The 22,114-nt window shown below is 40.0% G+C and overlaps 1 long non-coding RNA gene across 1 annotated transcript in view; it reads left to right on the top strand.

The window, feature by feature from the left end:
- The first annotated feature begins 7,713 nt into the window (after positions 1-7,713).
- LOC141572818 (uncharacterized) overlaps positions 7,714-22,114 on the top strand; it is a 316,426-nt gene continuing 302,025 nt past the window's right edge. Inside the window, exon 1 of the long non-coding RNA XR_012498308.2 lies at positions 7,714-7,922. This is a non-coding gene — a long non-coding RNA (uncharacterized LOC141572818). The remainder of the gene's footprint in view (positions 7,923-22,114) is intronic.

Genomic DNA, 22,114 nt, shown 5'->3' with positions numbered 1-22,114 from the left:
AAGAGTGATAGCCTAGGGTATTGACTTTTCCCTCCAGCAGAGGAAACAAGGACCCTCCCTTCAGGGTGACTGTATCTCTGAGTTCGCCCGCACTTTCTTCTCAAGTGTGTACTTTCAGTTTAATAAACTCTGTGTTTTCCTACCTTGGTCTCGCTCTTGAATTTTCTTGTGCAAAGGCAAGAACCTGGTTTGGGCTCAGGCAGAGTCTGCTTTGGGACATCCCTGAGAGCTGCTGGCATCATGAGCATTACTCATCTCGCCTCCACAGTGCTTGGGACAGTGCCAGGCATGGCTAGGAGCAACCCGTGTACCAGGAAAGATTAAAGACAAGTATCCGTAAGTGCACAATGGAAAGTTCGCGAACTTAATTGTCCGACCTCCCGTATATAACTCTTTCATGAAGAATTTTACGAATTGTCTCAGAGAAAAGAATTTGCCCTGGGTAGTAAAAAAAAGAACTAAGATGATTATAAATCTATACAATCAGAATGTTGTTGGGTGCTTGATTTCAGTCAAGGAATTCATCATTAAGATAACAGAAGAATTTATTTTCCCCAATGACCTAGTATATGAGTGTATTTAACAGGACACTTCCCTCCCCTCATCAAAGTTTCTTGCATGGGAGACACAACAGAAAGAGAAAGTTGCCTGGTTGAGGTAACACACATAATGGATTATACAGGGCCGATTACTTCCTTTTTATATATGTTTTTAAAATTTCCATTCCTTCTCATGTTACCAGTTTTAGGAGATAATGAACAAGAACATGTACCTTTGTGAATGTTCATTCAGTCTTGGATACAGATCAAATCTTTGATCTCAGGGCCACCGATGATGTATCCGGCAAAGCACAAAGCAGAAGGTCCTTTGACTTAGATACATACAGGAGAGGAACTCTCTTTATGGCACGATGCAGAATAGTCTGGGACTTACCTACAAACCTGAAGAGTCTGGGTCCCTGAGTTCAAATCCTGCTGTGTGAATTTAGACCTAGCCACCAATTCCTTCCATTCATCAGTTTCTTCGTGTGTAACATGATGGGGATAATATTAGTACCCTCTCACAGAGCTGTCTCAGAACAATGCTCGATAAATGGTAGCTATTATTAGATTAGCCCTTCCTTCATATTTAGGCTTTAACAACTTAGCAAGTGTTTATTAAGCGCCTACCATTTGCTGGGCACATTTCTGTAACCATCTTAATATTCACATCGGCCAAGTGAGATGATATTATACTTTTCTTTTTCTAAAACAGGAGAATGAGATACAGAGAACTGAAGTAGATGACTGAGGTCCTTTAAGTGGTGAATAGGGCGCCATCCGAAGTCTAGTGCTCTTTTCACCACAATACAGGAGTTGGATATAATCAAGGAATTTTTCAAATAACCCTAAGTCCGAATTTCCTTGCTAGCATAACACTTGGATTTGTATCCATCTTCAGTGTTTGGGTTTATGCCTTTCAGGTCTTTTATTTATAGACAGATCCTATCGATAGGTGAGAATCAGAGAAAACTTATAAATACATTCAAGCAGAAATAATATGTGAGTAAAAACAGTTACTTATCACCGCATGCTTCATATTAAAATATCTGATAGACAGCTTATCATTTTCTCGGCAAACTGCTAATGCTCCAGAAAAGGATTAGAAAGTCCTCTTTTACAATGTCATTTGTCTGAAATATTAGTTGTCAGCATGCGCAGAAACCTCCTGTGCTTGCCAGAGATTTTCTTCTTTTTTTTCCTTTTTTTTAATTTTTATAATCAGAAAAAAAATATTGTAATGTGCAAGTCTGAATGCAAATTACTGCGTATTTAATTACATTATGGGTGTAAATTACACCCAATGCCAAATATTTCTGCCCCAGATACCAGAACTCTGTTGCAATTACATCTCCCGGTGCGTCTTGAAATTTTACAGTAGCGACAAATGTATAATAGCAATAATTATGAAAGCTACTTGTAATGTGCAGCTTAATTTAAAATCTAGTTTCATGATTCTATATTTGAAATGTAATATTCAACCCTGTCAAACTTTCCACAACACTTAGATCTAAGCAGCTCTTCTGTTCACAACCTCAGGAATAAGAAGTGACAAAGTTGTCACATGAAAAGACTAAGGCTCTGGGATTCAGTGACAGGATAACATTGACAGGTCAGGTGACTTTGAATTTCCCTTGGCTTCAGTTTGCTCATCTGTCAAATGGGGATAATTGAAAGAGACTACTTTTTCAAGGGTAAATTAGACCTTGTATAAGTTAGGTGAAAAGTCTAAGCTGATGTACCAAGAGACCCAATGTGAGAGTGACTAAAAGAATGAAGAAACTTATTCCTCTTTTCTATACCAATCCTGGAGAGCAGGCAGCCTGCTCTGCTTCACATAGTCATGTTAGAGAGTTCTAGGTTCCTTGTAACTTGTTTCTTTGCTGCTTGCTAAGGCAGTGTCCTCATTTGCATGGTCAGAGTTGGGTTTCAGGCAAATCCATATTCTAACTCACAGGAAGAGGAAAAAGTGACTGGTTCTTTTCAAGCCCCGGCCTAGAAGAGACACACATCACTTCTGCTTATATGCCAGTGGCAGGAACAAAGTCACACAGGACAAGGATTGCCAGGTATGCTGGCAAATGCAGTCTCTGTCTAGGCAGCCACAGGCCCAGTTACAACCCTATTACTATAGAAGAATGAGAGGGTAGATTTTGGTGGAAAATAACACTCTCTCCTACAGATATGACTGTGAATGTGCTCCTAAGTTGAAAGTAAACTAATGTTATTTGAACTTCTTCCATGAGCAAGCTCTGTACACACCTTATTTTAGCTCAAGAGACGTACGAGGTAGATATCATTATCCCACATAAGAAAACAGAGCTTCAAAGATGTTTTGACATTTAGCCAAGCTCCAGGGGTTCATCATGGCAGAGCTGGGATTGGAAATACTGATCTGATGCCAAAGCAAGGTGTTCTCCCCATACCAGGGTTCCAAAAGTGAGATTTTAATGAATTGAGGGGGTGGGCAGAGGGCACTATGCTTAGACTTTTCACAGGATGGCGTTGTATTCTTCCCGAGTGCTTCATTCCTGACTCAGCTCCTATCCAAATTCTGTCCACTGCACCACAGCTCAATTTCTACCTCATCATGAAGAATTTGCTTCCTCCTCTCTCCTCGTTTATAAGTCCCTCCAGCACAACAGTTGGTACCACAGGATTTGGTGATTATCTTGGCTCTTAGAGTTTTATATCACACATGTGAGCAAACTTAGTTCTTGCAGTGGAACTTCTGACTCATTAAAGGGAAAGATCTCTCCTTAATTCTGTTTTGCCCTCCTCACTCCCTCCCTCACCCTTGCCTGCACAGAGAACAACAGCAAGTAACAGTAAGTGCTTATAATTAGACATGCTGAATTAAACAAAATCCTAGAGAGTGTCAAGAGTTAGGATTTCACAGACTCTGAAAAAACAGGATTTTGACCTTTGTCTTTTCTTTGTCTTTTGATTGGCAACTTGGTTAGATTTGCTTGAATTTAGATTTTGGCTGCTTAATCTTTCACCCATTCATGTGGGAACCCATTCCTAAAGACAATTGTATCTGTCAAACGAAGTCAAAACCAAGTTGGCAAGAGCCAGGAATTTGGGCCATTTCAGGCATCTGGTTTGCACTAGTGAAAACTGGCAGCCATAGAACTCCTGGCTTCTCTTCATATTTCCACCTATCTCCCATGTTTATGAAGATGGTATACATCCACTCCCCTTTATAAAGTAAACTGGAACAATGAGAGGGATAATTATGCATTTCAGCATCTTATATGCATAATCTATGGATAATTAATGTTTGGTGATCAGGTGGTAAACTGGAAAGAGAGGGGAGAAAAAAATGAGATCCCCCCCCATTGATCTCTTCTAATCAATATGTAGAAAACAGTTGATTTTGACCTTTTAGATCCCAAAGGAACATCTTTACCTTGAGGTGCTATATATACCACATGCTGGGTACCACAGGCATCATCAATTTCATCAATTGCCCCTTTGATTTTTGCTTCTGCTGAGCTTCCATTAAAGTCATGCATTGTATTAGGTTGGTGCAAAAGTAATTGCAACTTGAAAGGTTAAAAACAATTGCAAAAACCGCAATGACTTTTGCACCAACCTAATATCTACTTTAAACAGATTTGCACAGAAGGGGAGAAAAGCCCTTTGGTAACTCTTGATGATGCTTGTTGGGGGTGGTTGCTGGGAGCAGGAACCTCTGTTTCCAGCGGAGATCTACGAGGGGAGGCCTTGCAAACTAATGTTTTTGTTGTTTTTTTTCAAGGAATCTGCTCCATTTCTGGGAGGCAAGGACAATTGTGATGGCTCCTAATATGCATGGCCTTTGAAATCAAAGTGCAGCATTCAGTATCTTGGCTTGGATTCCCTCTTGGCTTCTAACTCAGTTATTTTTAAAAAAATGTGTGTGGGTTCTTGTTAGATAGGTAGTAAAAATAGCAACTGTGTCACATGTCATTCTTTGAAATTAAACATTTACATCACATTTTAGATTTCCAAAGTGATTTGGAAGCACTCAGATTGCTTGTCAGCAACAATGCTTTTGTGAGCCACGCTTGTGAAAGTATTTAACTCTATCTTGGGAGAGTGAGGCAGGGACTGATTAAACAGGATTTCAAAGTGTTAGTGACAGGGGTTGGAATCTATTCCTGGGCCCTCCCTTTTGTTAGCCCCTGATTTTGAGGGATTGATCCCAGTGATGGAACAAAATGGTAAAGACTGGACTCGAATGGCTCGTTGATGGATTCATTGAATCTGGGCACAATGGCAACAGAATAGTTATAGGTAGATGGAAATGAGCTTGCTCTAAACAACCTGAACAAGAGGACAGTCCACATTGGAGCAAAAATGAAGTATTTTCTTAACTGTGTGAATAGAAGGCTACCAAAAATGCAGGAGTTTCTCTTGGGGTCATGCTAAATACCTCTTTACAAATTGCAGTGTAGACAAGTCATGCCCAGAAATACTGATATCTTTGTCTTTGGAATCTAATGAAAGGTCCAGAAACACTGTGAGCTATTTTTTATTTATCCCATTCTTTGCCACCCAGTTTATAATAACAATTCTCTTGTAAGAGCATTATTTCCTTTAGTGTACTGTTCCTCCTCTTGTTCCACTTTTGATAATTGTTCACCATATTCTGAGATAACCTGTAGTTCTCACAATTAAAAATTTTCTCCCTTCTTCTGGTACTCCAGACTCTTTCTTTGCCTGGTACTGATGAAGTCACAAAAATAAAGAAAAATTATTTCTTTAATCCATGGTTATTGGTAGTGTGAGCCCCATTATTGCTCAAATCGTTTCTTAAATGATTGGTTAAAAATCAATGTCATCTTCATAAACTGCCTCACAGAGATGTGTTCGTTCATTTATTCATTGAACTAGTCAGTTATCATTCATTGGGGGTCCTATAATGATTAGACTGTTGGGCCAGGAGCTGTGAGTTTTTCTGATAAGCCTCAGGGTGCAGAGCTAGACATGTGTCCAGCATAGATCTGAATATTGTCTGACAGGTTTCTGATGATAAATGAAAGCTTACCTCAGAATGTAAAAGTGACTAAGTTCAGAGCACTCCTACAGTTTAAAGCAACTGATATGCCAGAAACTGTGGTTTTCCTTGGAAAATCAGAAACAAATAAGGCCAGGTCTGTGTTGTGGAGAAACCACAGTGGAGATGGACTTTGGGATAATGGCAGGTGGAGTGCTCTATAGCTGGCAGCAATCGTACAGGCAGGTCTATTATATTATGTACATTATGTATATTAGCTTTCATCCTCCAAATGACACTATAAAGTTAGTACTGTTCCCATTATATAGATTAGAAAACTGAGGTTCCAAGAAGTACATCGCACCTAGTGAACCAAAAAGCTGGAATTGGAACATGTGTTATTTCCAGAACACACTGTTGTTCATGCTGATTCCTCAGCTCACACCATTCTAGATGGTACTATAGAATTAGTACCACAGAAATAAAACCAAGGTGGTTTTATCTGGGCACATTCCTGTACGGCTAAAGCCTCAGTCCCCTTTCCCTCTAAGTCCTTCTATCTGGATCAAATGACATCATCAAATGTGGGGGTGTGTGTGATTGGGGAAGGGTGGGTGTCAGGGTGGGCTGGGAAGAAGTGTGTGGGGATTTCACTTGGTTTATGAACAGTGACATTCACTTGCTCATTTTGCAGAGAATGTCCTTTCCTCTTTTGATAAGGTAATTTTCCCTTTTCACTTCTATCATTTCTCTGCTGAGGTAGGTGGGTAAAAGTACCCTACGCCCGCTAGGGTGAGAAGCTCAAGTGTGATTTGGCCACACACCCGCGTTGCTTTGTATCCTCAGTTTTGTTCTGAAAATCTGGTGGTGCAATCTTTAATTTGCTACTTGTCTTGTTCTAGGATTATGCCATTAGCCTAACGGTCATCAAACTGGAAGGTCATCTGAGAATTCCCAAAGCATGATAAGTCTGACAATCATTTGATTTGATGAATGCCCAGTACTACAAGACTTGTGAACCCCAACTTTTCCTTTTTTAGGGGTTAAGGAGGTGAGGAGGAGAATGAGTGAACCAAAGTAGGAAAAAAGTGTGGTTATACCTTGATATTTATACGTGGATTTATAGAGGACACATAGCTTGGCTTACATTCTGGAACCTCCTTTTGTTAGTTTAAAACCTACTTTTATTGGCTTAAGACTATGAGTTCCAGTTACTAAATTTACTACAGTTATTAAAGGAGTTTTTACAGTTTTATAGATACATAAAAAGACCCTCAATACTTAATCTTGACCTTCAACTGCTTAAGACCCCTCTAGGATGATTGGCTGGCCAGTAACACTTAAATATCTGGAGCCAAATACTCCTTTATTTGTTAATGTCACCATCATTTCCCCAATCACATCGCTTAAGATCAGAGTGTCATATTTGATGCTTCACTTCCTATTTTTCCTAATATTAAGTCTGTATTCTAATCCTGTCTCAATATAGACACTATTTCTTCCTGGCCCTTGCTAAAGGCACATCTGTCAGTTACTAAAAACTGCCTCAGCATCAGAGCAGATGTGGGACCAGCACACTGTGTACAAGACAGTTCACGCGACAGCACCTATGGCAGCAAGGACAGAGAGTGACATGCACCTTCTAGTCTCCTCACACAAAACAGAGCCTGAGTAATTGACTTCTTAATGGTCTTTTCCATTTGCCGAGCTTGCTTATTGGAAAAACAGAAACAAAAACAAAAACCCCAAACTCTTCTTGGTGTGAGCATGGCTTCTTCCATTTATGTCATTAAAAATTTATTTTTATTTTTCAGTTACAGTTGACATACTACATTATATTAATTTCAGGTGTGCAGGAGAGTAGTTAGATATTTATATAACTTATGAAGGGATCACCCCAATATGACTAGTACCCATCAGACACAATACACAGTTATCACAATATTATTGCCAGTTACAAAAATAATCACGGGGATGTAAGTACAGCCTGTATATTTTGATCTTCACAGAATGCTAGTAAAACTGTTGAACAAAAAGAAAGTTGTGGATAACTTTTTGTTGCCTGTTTCCAAAATCATAGGTTCTTGGCACTAGGAAGACAAAAAAGATTCAAGGTCATGTGATCTGAGTTTATCCATGAGAAAACGGAAAAGTTAAATGACTTGCTGAAGGTTACTTGTCTAGAAAACAGTTGACTTAGGCATCCGAATATCTGTCTTTTAATTTCAGAGATGAGACTTTGTTTCTTTCACACACCACTTCTGTCTCTCTTGTAAGTTGCAGTGTGGGGAGCACACAGTGTGACTACAGAGGGCCTATCTGAATGCAGTGGGGTTAAAGACAGAAGAAGACACGAAGTGGATGGAATTACACTCACCTACTGTTCATTTATGGAACGTGTAAGTACAGCCTCCAATATTCAATTTGCTCAATTGTAGAAAAAGGGAAGGAGTCAGGCTTTCTCAGTTTTCTTTCAGCTATAAATACCAGATACACAGTAACCCCTTCAACCATCAAATACGCCTTGGATCAGCTCAGCGCCAGGCACTATGGTAAGAGCTGGAGACTCAAACTTGAGTGAAACTGAGTCTCAGCCAGGGAGTTCAAAGTCTATTCCACATTCTCCTAAGTCAGACTCATTAAGGAAAGACAAATCTGAATTTGTACAAAGCCTGATTTATTGAACAGAATAATGAAAACTGAGAGCTGGAAGAGGTTTTCATATATACTATTGAGACCAACCATGTAAATCCAGAGATAAGGAAATGGGGAATAGCAAAGTGCTGCCTTTCCAAAAGTCACTTTGCCTCTTAGTATTTGAGCCCATATGGAACCCAGATCTGCTGCGTCTCAGCCACTAGGACTGTGCTTCCACTGCATTCCGTTTACCTTAAAGTTGCTGAGAAAGTGGCTGAAGAGTTGTTCTCAGAAACTGAGAATCACATGGGAAACTTAAAAATGTACCTATGCCTGGTCCCTGTAGGCGGAGTTGGGTGTGGGCACAGCTACAGTTTTTATCTTATTTAAAAACAATTCGAATGTGCAGTCTATCTGAAGAACAATTATCCTCGAAGCTATAAAGGATATAAGGATGAATAAGACATCTGACTTCTAGTGGCTCCGTTCTAATTGGAAGAGGAAGACGCCCTTGACACAGATTATTGCCTACACATGGTTCTAAATAAAACGTGTCTTAATGTAAAATAGGGCCACTTGCATTTTAATCTTGCCAGTTTATTCAGTAGAGTTGATATTTTTTCATTTTATTGCCCATTGTGTCTTGAAATTGAGTTGATTCTTATTTATATGCCTATTATGTCTCAATGTTAATAGTAGATTCTCAGCTTTCAAGGATAGTTTATTCTGTTTTCCAAATGGATTTACTTTTTTCAATGTATTTATAACGTTGGAAATTTGGATAGCTCTGGTTGAATATATTCTTTCAACTAAGCAAGCAAGCAAGCAAGCAAACAAACAAAACCCAGTACGTCTAAACTACGAGGAGACCAAACCCTAAACATAATTGATAACAAACACCTGTCAACCTTATCTGCTTGTCCCACCTCAACAGCAATCACTCTTTAACCATTCATTGGTTCTTTCTTCCTTATAGATAGAGCATGAGTTGGGGTTTTAGGGGTTGAGATGAGGGCTACTTCCTCCATTGTAGGACTATGTCAAACGTGTAAGAACTGGCCTCCTCTCGACCATCATCAACAACTTAACTCATTCCAATCACACTAACCTTTTCCTTTACTTCCCATATTTCAGACTATAGCCTGCTGCCTTCTGTCTTTTCATTGCGTGATGGGGTTGACATAATTTTGTGACCTGCCACTAAGGAAAGCCAGGGTCCAAAAGTTACAATTTAGAAATAAAAACCTGCATGACATATGTAAGCATTTGCAGTGCTGGGTTCTTAATTTCTAGATTAATTGCACCTCTTCACATGAAATCTAGATAACTTGTTTAAGACAAAGCCAGCCTGTGGGCTCAGTGGTAAGTCTGTGCTATTTAGAGTTCCATAAGCTGGCCATTCTGCGTGTGGTTTGCTATCCCCAAAAGGTGTGGTTTGTGAAGTCAAGAGCAGATATCCCTACTCAGAAACAGCTCTCTGACTGGCTCATCAGTGTTGTCTGAAATTCTACCAGAAAAGATTCTTTACTTTGAGTCTTTAAAAGCCTGTTATTAGAATCAAGAACTTCAGTTAGCTTTAGCACCTTATTAATAGAAAATATTAAACGGAGATAAGTTCGTGATGATGAAAAAAATAACTGAATGAAACGGTGGTGAGAGGTACTCTGTTTTCTCAGTGATATAATAGGGGCTGCTGTAATGGAGTTGTGAGTAAGAAAGAGATTAGAGAAGACTCTGAGAGCCTGGCAATAGGTTTGGAGCACTTAAAAATAGAAATATTTTGACAGATGCCATGACAAATATTGAGTCAATTTCAAGACTAAACTAATTTTAAAAATTACTTTAACATTATTTAAAAATATTTATCTGGTCAGTCCTCACAATAGTCCTTTCCAACTGCTTATGATTTACAATTTACAAATAATTGTTCTCTCATTCATTCGGTTCTTTTGCCTTTTCTGTGATGTAAGTATTCCTGTTTCATAGACAAGGATACTGAGCCTCAGAGTCCTTCAGTGACCTAGCAAGTGATCAATCTAGAACTGCTCTCTCCTAAACGGGGGCCAGGCTTTTCTCACTGGTCTGCACTCAAGGCCACTTCAGGTGTAGAGATTATACACTAATGTCTTTGTACTCCACGTTAGGGTGGAACGTACCATGGACAGGCGCTATGTTGACTCTTCAGTGTGGTTTCTTCAAATGTCTATAGCAGCAGATCTCAGTCTTGGCCACCATGAGATCTCTGACGCCCAAGCCTCATTCTGAGAGATGCTCATTTAATTTGTCTGAAATTTGACCTGGGCATCAACATAATTAAAAAAAAAAAATCTCCCTGGGTGATTTTGATGTGCATCCAGGAGGATGGGGTAGGGTGTGTGCTAGTGCACGTGTGTGTGTGTGTGTGTGTGTGTGTGTGTGTGTGTACCTATGCCTAGCAGAATCACCTGCAGAACTTTTAAATACTCTAAACAAGCGTCACTTCCCTGTGTGTATCGGCGAGATCTTTTGTTTGTTAGGATGTGGGGTGGGGACAGAGGGAGAAGAGTGTGGGATATAGAGATGTGTATTAAAAAACACACATTTCTAGATGGTGTTGTTAAATGTGTGTCTTCTCTATTATATAAATAACTTCTCAGGTTATAGGAACGTGATGTGACCTCGATGGCTGGTCAATAAGCTGACTGACTTTGTTCACATGGCCCTACCACTCAAAGCAGGCAGAGGTGTCCAACATAAAAGCTGAGGAAATGAGGCTGCAGGGTGGAAAGTTGCCCTTTGTCAGGGGCAGTGAGGGTAATAGAGTGAATCCTGTGGGAAGACGTGGCTTCAGGGACAAACCTTCAGGAACTAAAGAAGTCAAGTCATTCTGGTGACCAAAGCCTTTCGGTAAGATTGTCTGGGTCAATCAAACAATATTTATTACAGAGTAATATTTATTATTGTCCAGTATGTGCCAGGCACCTAACTAGACACTGAGGATGCAAGGGTGAGCAAAATAGATGAATGTTATTCCAGAAAACTCGAGTGTCTGATGGCGAGAATGCTGCAAAGGGCACTTGAGTGCTTGCAGATGGCTTACAGAGCACCTCAGCGGCTCGTTAATGACTAGCTAAGAAAACATTTCTATGGGTAGCTTGGTCAATTTGCTTTAGCTCAGCACCAAGGAGACGAAGCCTTAAACATGCAGAGGGTTCCCTCTACTGGGCAGATTTCATTATTGCATACTAAGAGCCTGGAACAACCTTCCCAGGAGGAAAGGGAGAAAACATTATTCTCTTAACATTTAGTGCAGTCTGCACATACGTGGTGCTAAATGAATGTTCTGATAGAAACTTATGGACAAAGATGTTTACTGCAGCATTTTTAGAATTTCTTTAGAAATGCAAATGGCAAACATGTTCAAACACAGAAGAATAGGTAAGTAAATAATGTTACCTCCATGCTACAGCCAATTAGACAGTCCAAAAAAAAAAAAAAAAAAATGCTTTCAAGGATTTTCAAATTCACTGTGAAATATTTATCATATTATAGCAAATTTAAGAAAGGAAGCTGTTTAAACTTTAATTTAATCTGTATAAAATAGGCACAGGAAAGTGTATTGGAAGGAAATACTGAAATGTTAACAGAGGATACGTAATTTCCTGTAGGTCTAATTTTTTCTTTATGATGAGAATATATTACTTCTACAGTCAGAAAAATAGCTAACTAAATTTCATGGTATAGTCATTCCATTTCCATTTTTTCAAGGCCTTTAGAATTCCCTGTTGCATATAGAATGAAGCATACATTGCTTTGTTTGGCAAATTAGTCCAAGCTCAGTGACTACTACTTAGCTTCATTTTTCTTTAGGCTTCTCTTTTCCCACACCCCACATTCCAGCCACATTAAGTGTCTGAATACAGCTTGTCTTTAAAATTTTTTAAATAAAAAACACACACACTCAATTGTAGAAAATTTGAAAAAACTCTGCAAAGCATAAACAACAAAAGTGGCTGTCAGATAGCCACTCTCAATAATTGTTCATGTCTTTGCTACTTATATATATGGAAATGAACTTGTTTGTTTGTTTACAGTCACACATATTTCATATACAACATAATTGGCCACATACAGTATATACCATTGTGAATATTTCTTCTTTCACTCAACAAGTATGATTCCTGATGGCACTAAAATTTGTTGAAAAAATATTATGCTGATATTGAATTATTATACTCTCTCCTTAACAATCTTGTTGACTCCTTTGCATTTAATTACTTATCTCTAACCCAGTGTTCTCTTCTCTGCTTAATACCTCAATATCTAGTATCAATTGGACGTCTGTACTCATTGGTATTCCATACGTAACATGCCCCACAATGGATCCAAACCTACTTCTCTTTCATTCTTCCCAGTTTAGTAAGCTGAGTACCTCCATTGACGAAGTTTCTCCTGATAGAAACTTAGAAGTTATACTTGACAGTTTCACTTCCTTTCAGTGGGTTGCACTGTGTCCCCCAAAAGATATGTTGAAGTCTTGACCTCGACTACTGGTGAATGTGACGTTGTTTACCGAGATAATCAGGTTAAGATGTGGTCATAATGGATTAGGGTGGCCCTAAAGACAACCACTGGTGGATTTTATAAGGAAAAAGACAGAGAGATTTGGACACAGAGACATAGAGGAAGTACATAGGAAAGAAGGCCATGTGAGGATGGAGACAGAGAATGGAGTGTGCATCTACAGACCACGGCACGCCTAGGATTGCAGGAGCCATCAGCAGTGAAGGAGAAGAGAGATCCTGCCCTAGAATTTGTGGAGGGAGCATAGCCTTACTGACATCTCGATCTTGCCCTTTTAGCCTCCAGAACTGTGAAATTCTACATTTCTGTTGCTGTAAGCCACCAGGTTTGTGGTGATTTATTACGGCAGTCCAAGGAAACTAAAATGCTTCCTTCCTTCATGGGACCAAATAAAGTAAGTTTAGATGGCTCCATTTCCACACATCCCCCAGTCCACACTGCCATCTCGTAGGTCTTTTTTACACCACTGCAATAGCCTCTTAACAACCCTTGGCTTTTGTCCCACAACTTATAACAACAGCCCCTGCGAGGTTTGAACCATATACACAGTAACAATGGCTTTCCGGCACCAGGACTTTTCAATGTCTTCCAATGTCACCTGGGAGGTTAACAAGAACCCCCTTAGACTCCAAATGCTCCTCCTGCTGCTTTCTCCCCAGTCACACTGAGTGCCTCTTTCCTCCCCGCTTGCTCATTATGTCAGCTCCATAGACCTTCTTTCAAGTTCTTGAAATGCCTCAACCCCTGTCCTCCTCAGGGCCTTCACACACAATGTTCCCCTTCCTCCTACCCTTCCTAGTTAACTCCTAACTCCTGCTCACCGTTCAGTTCTTGGAGAGGCCTCTCTGGCCCCCTCCTATTAATCGTACCCCTGTTAATAGTCCCTCACCGCATTCAATGCTTGTCCTCCGGAGCCTTACCCCAGAATGCATTATGCCTTTATTTTTGTGACAATTGGTTTATTGTGCATCTCCCCACTGCCTAGTGTTCTTGTTATTTCCATTGCACATTCCAAAGCACAGTTCCTGACACAGAGCAGATGCTTTGTAATTAAATACTGAATGAAGTGCGTTCCCTCTGTCTGTGCCTCAAGTTTATGGAGAGGGCTCACTAACATACAACGCTTAAACTCACCCACAGGTCTCAAGGATCCGGAGAATGCCTGTAGTGGGATGAACTTGATTGTGGGCAAAAAGTCAAGTAGGACCCCTCAGGAGGTCAGCGACTTAGAGTGAGGGTTTGGAAACATTGTGTTTGGATTTGAATCCCAGCTCTGCTATTCCTAAGTGCATGGCCAAGGGCAAATTATACCCCTCACCACTACACTATAAGTACTTTCATAGCGCTTCCCTCCAAGAGTTGTAAGGAGTAAATGAGGGAACAAGTGCTCAATAGAAGGTGCTGCTTTTATCCTCTTGATCTTGATGACAATCAATACCTTCATGAACAGGATGGTGCTTTCATCTCTGAAAGTTTGGGAAGGTCCCGGAGAATCCAATGGGTACGGGTGGGCTGTGCCAGCCTCAACTGCTTCTGATTATGCCACACCTTTGGGCACAGTACGTTGTCCTCTCCACCTGTCCCGTGCAGACAGTCTCTGTAGCCGAGGTTTTCCCCACTCTTCTGGCCTTACCTGCCAGTCTCACCCTGATAGCTTTCATGCTACAGCCCTGTCCCAGCATGTGTCATGCTTTAGCTTACACATCTGAGAACAGAAACCTTAGGGAGAAACTGGTGACAGGGAAAAAGTGGGCTTACGGGAAGAGGTGGAAAGCATAGGGTGGGGGTGGCACCCAGACGAAAAGGAATTAAATCCAGTATTTGACTTTACAAAAATTTCCTGCAGGAGGAGGACCATTCAAAGAAAGGTTCCCAGAATGACACCTGGGCTAATTGCCTGGAGAAATAAACTCTAGGCAATGAATAAAAGCCAGCTCCCAGGCAGGCAGGAGTCTGCATATCACATCCTTCCTTTTCACATTTCATCTTTGTATTTAAAGCTCCCATTCCAAAGACCCATAAAACAGCAGTCCCCACCAGTAATGATTTCCTGCACGTCCCCTAGAAAGCATTAGAACAATGTTTCCCTTTAATAGGCTATTCGGGGAAGGCAAGATCAATAATTTCTAGGCAGACATTTTGCAGATGTGAATTTATATTGTCCAAATACTCTTGGTTACTACCCCATCTCCTTTTAAAAAATGGCCACATGGTACGGTCACTTTTTGTAAAGGCAGATAGTGGGTTGCACTTCTCAATGTGCATACAATGAAAGAAAGAAATGCTTATGGTAATAGATAAATTGCAAAAGCTTTTGATATGGTGTAGGTTGCATCCAGCTGCCTTTGGCTATTACAAGTAAATTCGATCATGTGTCATGTGATTTACAAATGGAATATCTAATTGAATTACTGTTTTTTAAGACCGTGACCAATTAAACCAGTACTTAGTATGAATAGCTCTAGATCTAATTGAGGTTTGACTAATGGGTCTGCAATAAAGATACACTATATTTCAAGGACCTGGAGATTGAGATATAATTAGAAGACAGGTTTTCTAAGAATGCTGCTCTTCCATCAAGTTATGATTTGCTTTGAATAATTAAATTCATTAGTAACCAGCTATTGTTTCCGACCTGCAGACATGGGTTCCTCTTTTCTCCATCTTTGAATGTATTACTCTAATGATGCTCCATCTGCTCTTTCTCCTGAGACATGGATTGAACTTCAGAGAATGCAAATTAGAGATGAATGGAAAGCAAAGTTGCCTCTCATTTTTAAACACCCATCTCCCCATCCACATTTCTCCCTTAATCCTGACCATACTGTGCATCATAAGCCTTCTTTTGCCTCAGCTTGGAGGAGACGTTATGTGTTAATAAGTGGAAATGTTTACTGTAGGCTGAGGAATGGGCATTCCGCTGAAGCAATCGGGGGAAGTAAAAAGAGCATTGCATTGGGAATGAAGGGTTCTGACATTTCATCCTTACTTTGTCGCTATCTGTGGGTAACAGTGGACAAGTCACGTATCCTCCCCAGGCCCCTTGTATTTGTTATCTATGGCTGCATGACAAATTGTCACAAACTTAGCGGCTTAACACACAAGTGTTTATCATCTCGCGTAATTTCTGAGGGTCAGGAATCTAGAAGCAGCTTTGCTGGCTGGTCTTGGCTCAGGCTCTCTCACTGCTTTTTCTACCAGCCTGCTGACAATTCAAGTCACTAGCCATTATTTTTAAGGAAGGCACTGAGGGCCACTGGAAAGTGAAAATACCTTTGGAAGAGGTATTTAGAAAAGGAAGAGATAACACAATCTGCCATTATCAGTTACTTGCACTCCCTTCCAGACCAACTTAACATGAATGGACGTCTCCTATGTGACAAACAGCTTTGTAAATGGGAAGTGCCTGGGATTTAGCGTAACACAGTTTGGTTTTAGAATTCTGACGCCTCCACTTACCTTGAGAGCTCGACCAAGTTACCTAACTTCTCTGAGCCTCAGTTCCTTACCCATTAAATGGGAGAAATGCCATTTACCTCACGGGGTTGTGAGAATTAAATGAGATAATTCTCGTGAAGTCCACGCTGTTCTGTCTTCTCTAGTAGATTCTTGGTCTTTGCTAGCCTTCTTCTCTCCCTCTCTTGGAAACAGAGTCCAGAGGAAATTTACTGATAATTGGGAAATCAAAGAAGTATGCCAGCAACTGAGATGTTATCAACGATGGCACTGCGTGCACTGTTTGTGTGAGTTTTGCATGTTATGGCATCATCAAATCTTCACACATCAGAGCGGGGAGGCAACTTACCTAGTCCATTTTATAGATGTTAGACTAGTACCCCAAATGCCCTCTTAGGGTGGGTCAACATCCTCTTTCTTTGCTCCAAGGACACAGAATGAATACCGTAGACCTTGTCATGGAGAAGAACGCTCTCCTAGCTTTCCCATAACATCTCAGGTGCTCGGCACCTTCAGCCAGATTTTCTCAGTACTAAGAGTTAGTGTGTTGTTGGAACGAGCACTCGGTTTGGGATCAGAAGATCTACGTGAGTATCTTGTCCCTGCCACAGAGTTGATGCATGTTTTGGTTCAGTCACGGTACCTCTCTGAACATAGTTTTATCCTCTGTAAAATAAGTGTGCTAAGAATATTGCCTGAATACTTACCTCCAAGGAGAAGGTATCAGCTTTTACCAAATAGGGTCTGTGATGGTGGGATGTTAGGCATTTTATTGTCCACTAGGTGTGATCTAGGGCTGATGGGGTTCTTGGCACCTTTTTCACATTGATATTACTGATATAATCGCATCATGTAGGCAGTTATTTGCTCAATTAGAAGAGCGACATTATATTCAGAACACTACTTGCTCTGTTACTAATTCAAGCATGTCAGTAATTATAGCTACCACTTATTGGGCCTCTGTAATGAGAGAGACATGGCGCCCAGCACTTGACACATTATTTCACAGCCAGGGCTGTTTTGTGAACAATTCCAGGTCCACGTGAATTGTGTCCTCTGGATTTGTGCAGTGCACACACTGCTTAGCTGCCAATGGAAGCCCTGGCCACAAAATAGCTATGAGATATATTTGCATGGACTTTTTGAGTAATCTCAGTTATCCTAATTTATGGATGAAAACAGTGTGAGATTTGGAGAAATGAAGTGATACTTTCAAGGTAGCAAAGCAAACAAGGAGTAGAGTCAGAATTCTAAAATTTATGCTTTTATCACTATACTATGTCTTATTTCAGGAGTTTAATGGAATTGGCAATGTCCTCCAGGACTTTTGCTAAGTGCATACTTGTAAGTTGAACAATTTGGGATGTTTGCTATTTTGTGGCTTGGATAATATTCACGTATCGTCTGGATTCTGGCATGACTGTGGTGTGGTCTTGTTTATATCTTGACCCTTCATGTTCCCAGAATGGTCTTGTGATGCTTGATGTTCTGAGAGATTGTTGGTGTCCAACAGGAGAACACTGAGACCTCTTTGTGAGTGCCAGGCCAAATCCCAGTGATTTTTTTCTTCCTTGGGGAAAAGGTTTGGAGAGTGCTGGTGACTATACCATTTAGTAAGTGCTTTATGCCTTCACTGTGTAGCTCAAAATCAAAGTCGAACATTTTGTGATGAAAGAAGTGGAAGAAAATAGCATAATGAGAGGCCAGACAGCCGTTCACCTTACTAAGTGAACGATTGCTGTTTCTGTGTATTTTAAAAATAGCTTTGCATAGTTTACTATAACCAATATGTTTTTTCAAAGTACGATTGCCTAGTCCAGATGGCAATTCCTATAAGATGCTATTTCAATTCTCTTGAATGATTCATGGAGGCTTGGTGGGAAAAGCTAGCATGATACGGAGGGAAAAGCATGCATGCTGGGTCAGGCAGACATAGGCTTGAGGATCGCTCATGACCTAAGGGGATTTGGCTGGATCAAGGGAATATGAGGGAGTGCTGCAACCAACTTGATTTTAGAAAGTTAAGCATCTATGACACATCCTTACAGAGAGACTGACAAAACAGGAACTTTTGAACAGAGAAGCACATTCTAGTGATATAGAAAAGTAGGCACAATGGTTTCTAATGTGTGATCATCATGAAAGATAAAATGTACTCATATATGAAAGAAATGTGAGCCATCTGAGTAAGGGTATGTATGCCCAGTTGTGTTAGAGGTCGTAGAAGAGACAGTGAGAAATTTTTATAGATGAGGTGGCCGATAAACTTTGGGCTTATTTTATTTGTGGTTTCAAAATAGTTTGTCTTAGGGAAATGAAAGCAGACAAGCTTCAAGCATAAAATAAATTGAATTAAGCAAAGTCCCAAAATGTTTCTAAAATGTGGCAGACAGCAATATATTTAGCCAGGACCACACTCTAAGGTCGTTCTAATCTGTCCACTGTGGAAACCAAATCCTTACCATAATTGTCAGGATTCACCTTGCTGTAAAATATAATTATGATGGTATTTGAAGCTTTTTTTTCCCGTGTTTTTTTTTTTTTTTAAATTCAGAACTTTTGAAAGATGACTGGTGACACCACAGAAGAAGTTAACAAGCAGGTGCCACACTTGGAGAAAATGGTCACAATGTTTAATACTGACAAGGTGTTAATATCAAGAATATAAAGGAACTCTAGACAAATCAGTAAGAAAAAGACAGAAATTCCTAAAAAAAAAAAAAGGGTGGTTCAAAGAAGACCAGGCAATTCAAGGAAGAACAAATATGAGTCGGTTAACAAGCATAGGAAGAAAAGATCAGCTTCATTAATATTCAGGTCACTGCAAACTGAAATGATGATCTACTCCCCAACGTATATAAGTTAGGCAAAAAAAAAAATAAAAAAAAATGGAGAAATTGCTCAATACAAAGAGTTGATAAGGATGCAGGGAAAAAAGAAGCACTTCTAGTGGGAGTGCAAATTGATACACCCATGTAGAATGTGCTCTGGTAGAATTCACTGACATTAGGTAGGCGTACACCAGAAGATTCAAAGTTCCACTCCTGGGTATTTGCTCCAAAAAATCTCACAGGTTCATAGGACACCTGTATGAGAATATTTGTGGAAATGGGGCAATCTAATTGTCAATCACTAGAGGGATGGGTAAGTGAAAAGAGAATGCCTTCTGTGGAATACTATGCAGCACTCAGAGGCAGTGAAATAATGATACATACAACTACATAGAAAAATCTTAAAAACACAATGCTTAGTAAAAAACAAAACAAAACGGAAACAGTAAATAGCAGAACAAGATATGAAGTGTAATACCATTTCCAAATTAAACATACATACAGACAGAACAACATTTTTGTAATACGTACATATTTAAGAAGATATATCACATTCTTTAGAGTGGGTGCTTATGGGAGGGAAGGAGGAAGGACCATGAGAGCAGTGGTGTGAATGAAAGAGAAAAATGAAATACAACAAGACAGTAGGGACCAGTGGTTACGTCAACTGTCTGTACTTGAGGTCCCTCACTTCCCAATTAAAGATGGCAGAAATTCTTCATTGAGAATGAATACTTACTTGCATAGTATGAAAAATTGCCTAATTACCATATCTATTCTGCTATCACCTTTAGTGTAAGTACATATACAACAGCCATCATAAATGGATATATAAGAAGCAAAAGAAGTTATCTTTAAGTAATTAGTCAATACACTCAGGGCTTCGTTGGACCACATTTCTCCTCTTTCGTTGTCTGTGTTCTATTGATTCACTGTCTGTGCTCCCATTTCTCTTGTGCAACTTTTGTCCTGGGCTCAGAACGGTTACAGAGAATACTGAGTGTCTGGTCTGAAATTGCTGAGTTCAATGTTTATATAATGTTTGCACCTACCCCATTTTAAAAGAGGCTTAGTTCTCAGACAGAAAAAGTCGAGAACCATATGACTTCATTGATATGTGGGATATAAAACTGAAAGCAACAAAGGAACAAGACACTTAAATAAGGAAACAAAAACTCAGAGACACAGGCAATAGCTCAGTGGTTACCAGAGGGTAGTGGGCAGGGGTGGATAGTAGAACCTCCTCTACTAAAGGGGGTCAAATATATGGTGATGGAAGGAGAACTGACTCTGAGTGGTCAACACACAATGTGATATATAGATAATGTAATACAGAATTGTACACTTGAAATCTATGTAATGTTACTAACGATAGTCACCCCAATAAATTAAAAAAAAAAGAGGCTTAATTCTTCCAATATGTCCTGTGAAAGCTCTGCCATCAGTAACTTACCACATAAACAAGAAAGGTATCTATGTATGTCCAGTATTATGGGTCTTCTCTGCTGACAGTGAATTACTGAACCTATGGAAAGGTTTAGTGACTGTTTTTTTTTTTTTTCCTGGAAGAGTATCTTTTCATTGGGGCCTGAATTAATAGCTCCCCACTCGTGTAGACTTCCGTAGACTCTATCCTAATCTCTGTGATTACAGTAGTCCTCCCCTCCTCGCCGTTTCGCTTTTCCAAGGTTTCAGTTACCTACGGTTAAGCACCGTCTGAAAATATGAAAGCGAGCAATTCCAGAACTAAACAATTCATGTTTTAAATTGCCTGCCATTCTGAGTAGTGTGATGAAATCTCGCGAGTCCCACTCTGACCCGCCCACAACGTGGTCATCCCTTTGTCCAATGTCCGTGCTGTAGATGCTCCCCGGCCAGTTAGTCACCCAGGAGCCCTCTCGGTGAGCAGACCAACTGCTGAGGCATCACAGCGCGTGTTCCAGTAACCCTTACTTTACTTAAGAATGGCGCCAAAGTGCAAGAATAATGATGCTGACAATCCGGATATGCCAAAGAGAAGCCCGGAAGTGCCTCCTTTGAGTGAAAAAGTGAGTAACGTACTATTAGATATTTTGAGAGAGACCACATTCATGTAACTTTTAGTACAGCGTATTGTTATAATTGTTCTGTTTTATTATTAGTTGTTGTTAATCTTCTACTGTGCCTAATTATAAATTAAACTTTATCATAGGTATGTATGTAGGTATGTATGTATGTATGTATGTATGGGGAAAAAACAGTATATTTAGAGGTTCGTGCTATCTGCAGTTTCAGGCATCCAGTGGGGGTCTTGAGTCATATCCCCTGTGGATAAGAAGAGACTGTTGTATTCTCAGATACTGTCGTGGGATTACACTGTTGAACATGTTCTCTTTACCCCTTAAGTTATTTCTTCATATTCTACCTCTTGTAAAATGTAAAACATTCCTGTTTTCTAGGTCCTCTGACCTGCAGAGAATCAGATTCCTCATAAAGTCCTGGGCTTCCTTGGGTTAGAGTTGGCGTTTACCTAATTAACCTTTTGAGCGTAGGTCTCAGAAAGGGTAGGCAGTTAGTTTAGAGGGAAGAGCGCTAAGTAATCATGCGATTTTAAGTGAGTTACTTACTCTCCCAAAGTGTAGGCTACTTATGAGTAAAATTGGAAAGTGTGTAGCCTATGAAGGACTTGAGTGAGGATTAGAGCTAATACATACACCACACCTGCTACATAGCAGGCCCTTGGTAAATGATAGCCAGTACTATTATGGCCCGAACCTGCGATGGCTTTCCGTAATAGGACTAAATTAGCTCCATCTTGCAGAGTGATGCCTTTCTTGACAAAATACAGGAAATGCAATACCTGAGGCATTTTTTTCTCACCCATTCTGCTGATGAGCTTTTTCTATGACTGTCTTTCTCAGCTCCTAGGGAAAGGCTGGTCATTACTGTGGGAGGTGGTGATTTGTTCCTGCCCAAAGAGACAGCATCACATTTTTCTTTCTTTTTTTTTTTTTTTCTTCAAATTGTCAAGTACATCAAACTTTAATAACTTTACCTCTGGGATGAAGATTCTAGTTGTGTTGGACAAGTTCCCTGCTATTAATCTCTATTGTTTCTTCAAGTCC

Source organism: Rhinolophus sinicus, chromosome 15, assembly GCF_057876585.1.
Source record: "Rhinolophus sinicus isolate RSI-liver-muscle chromosome 15, RSI-T2T, whole genome shotgun sequence".
NCBI lineage: Eukaryota > Metazoa > Chordata > Mammalia > Chiroptera > Rhinolophidae > Rhinolophus > Rhinolophus sinicus.
The sequence above is the reverse complement of the archived record's forward strand: the minus strand, read 5'-3'. Positions and strand labels throughout refer to the sequence as shown.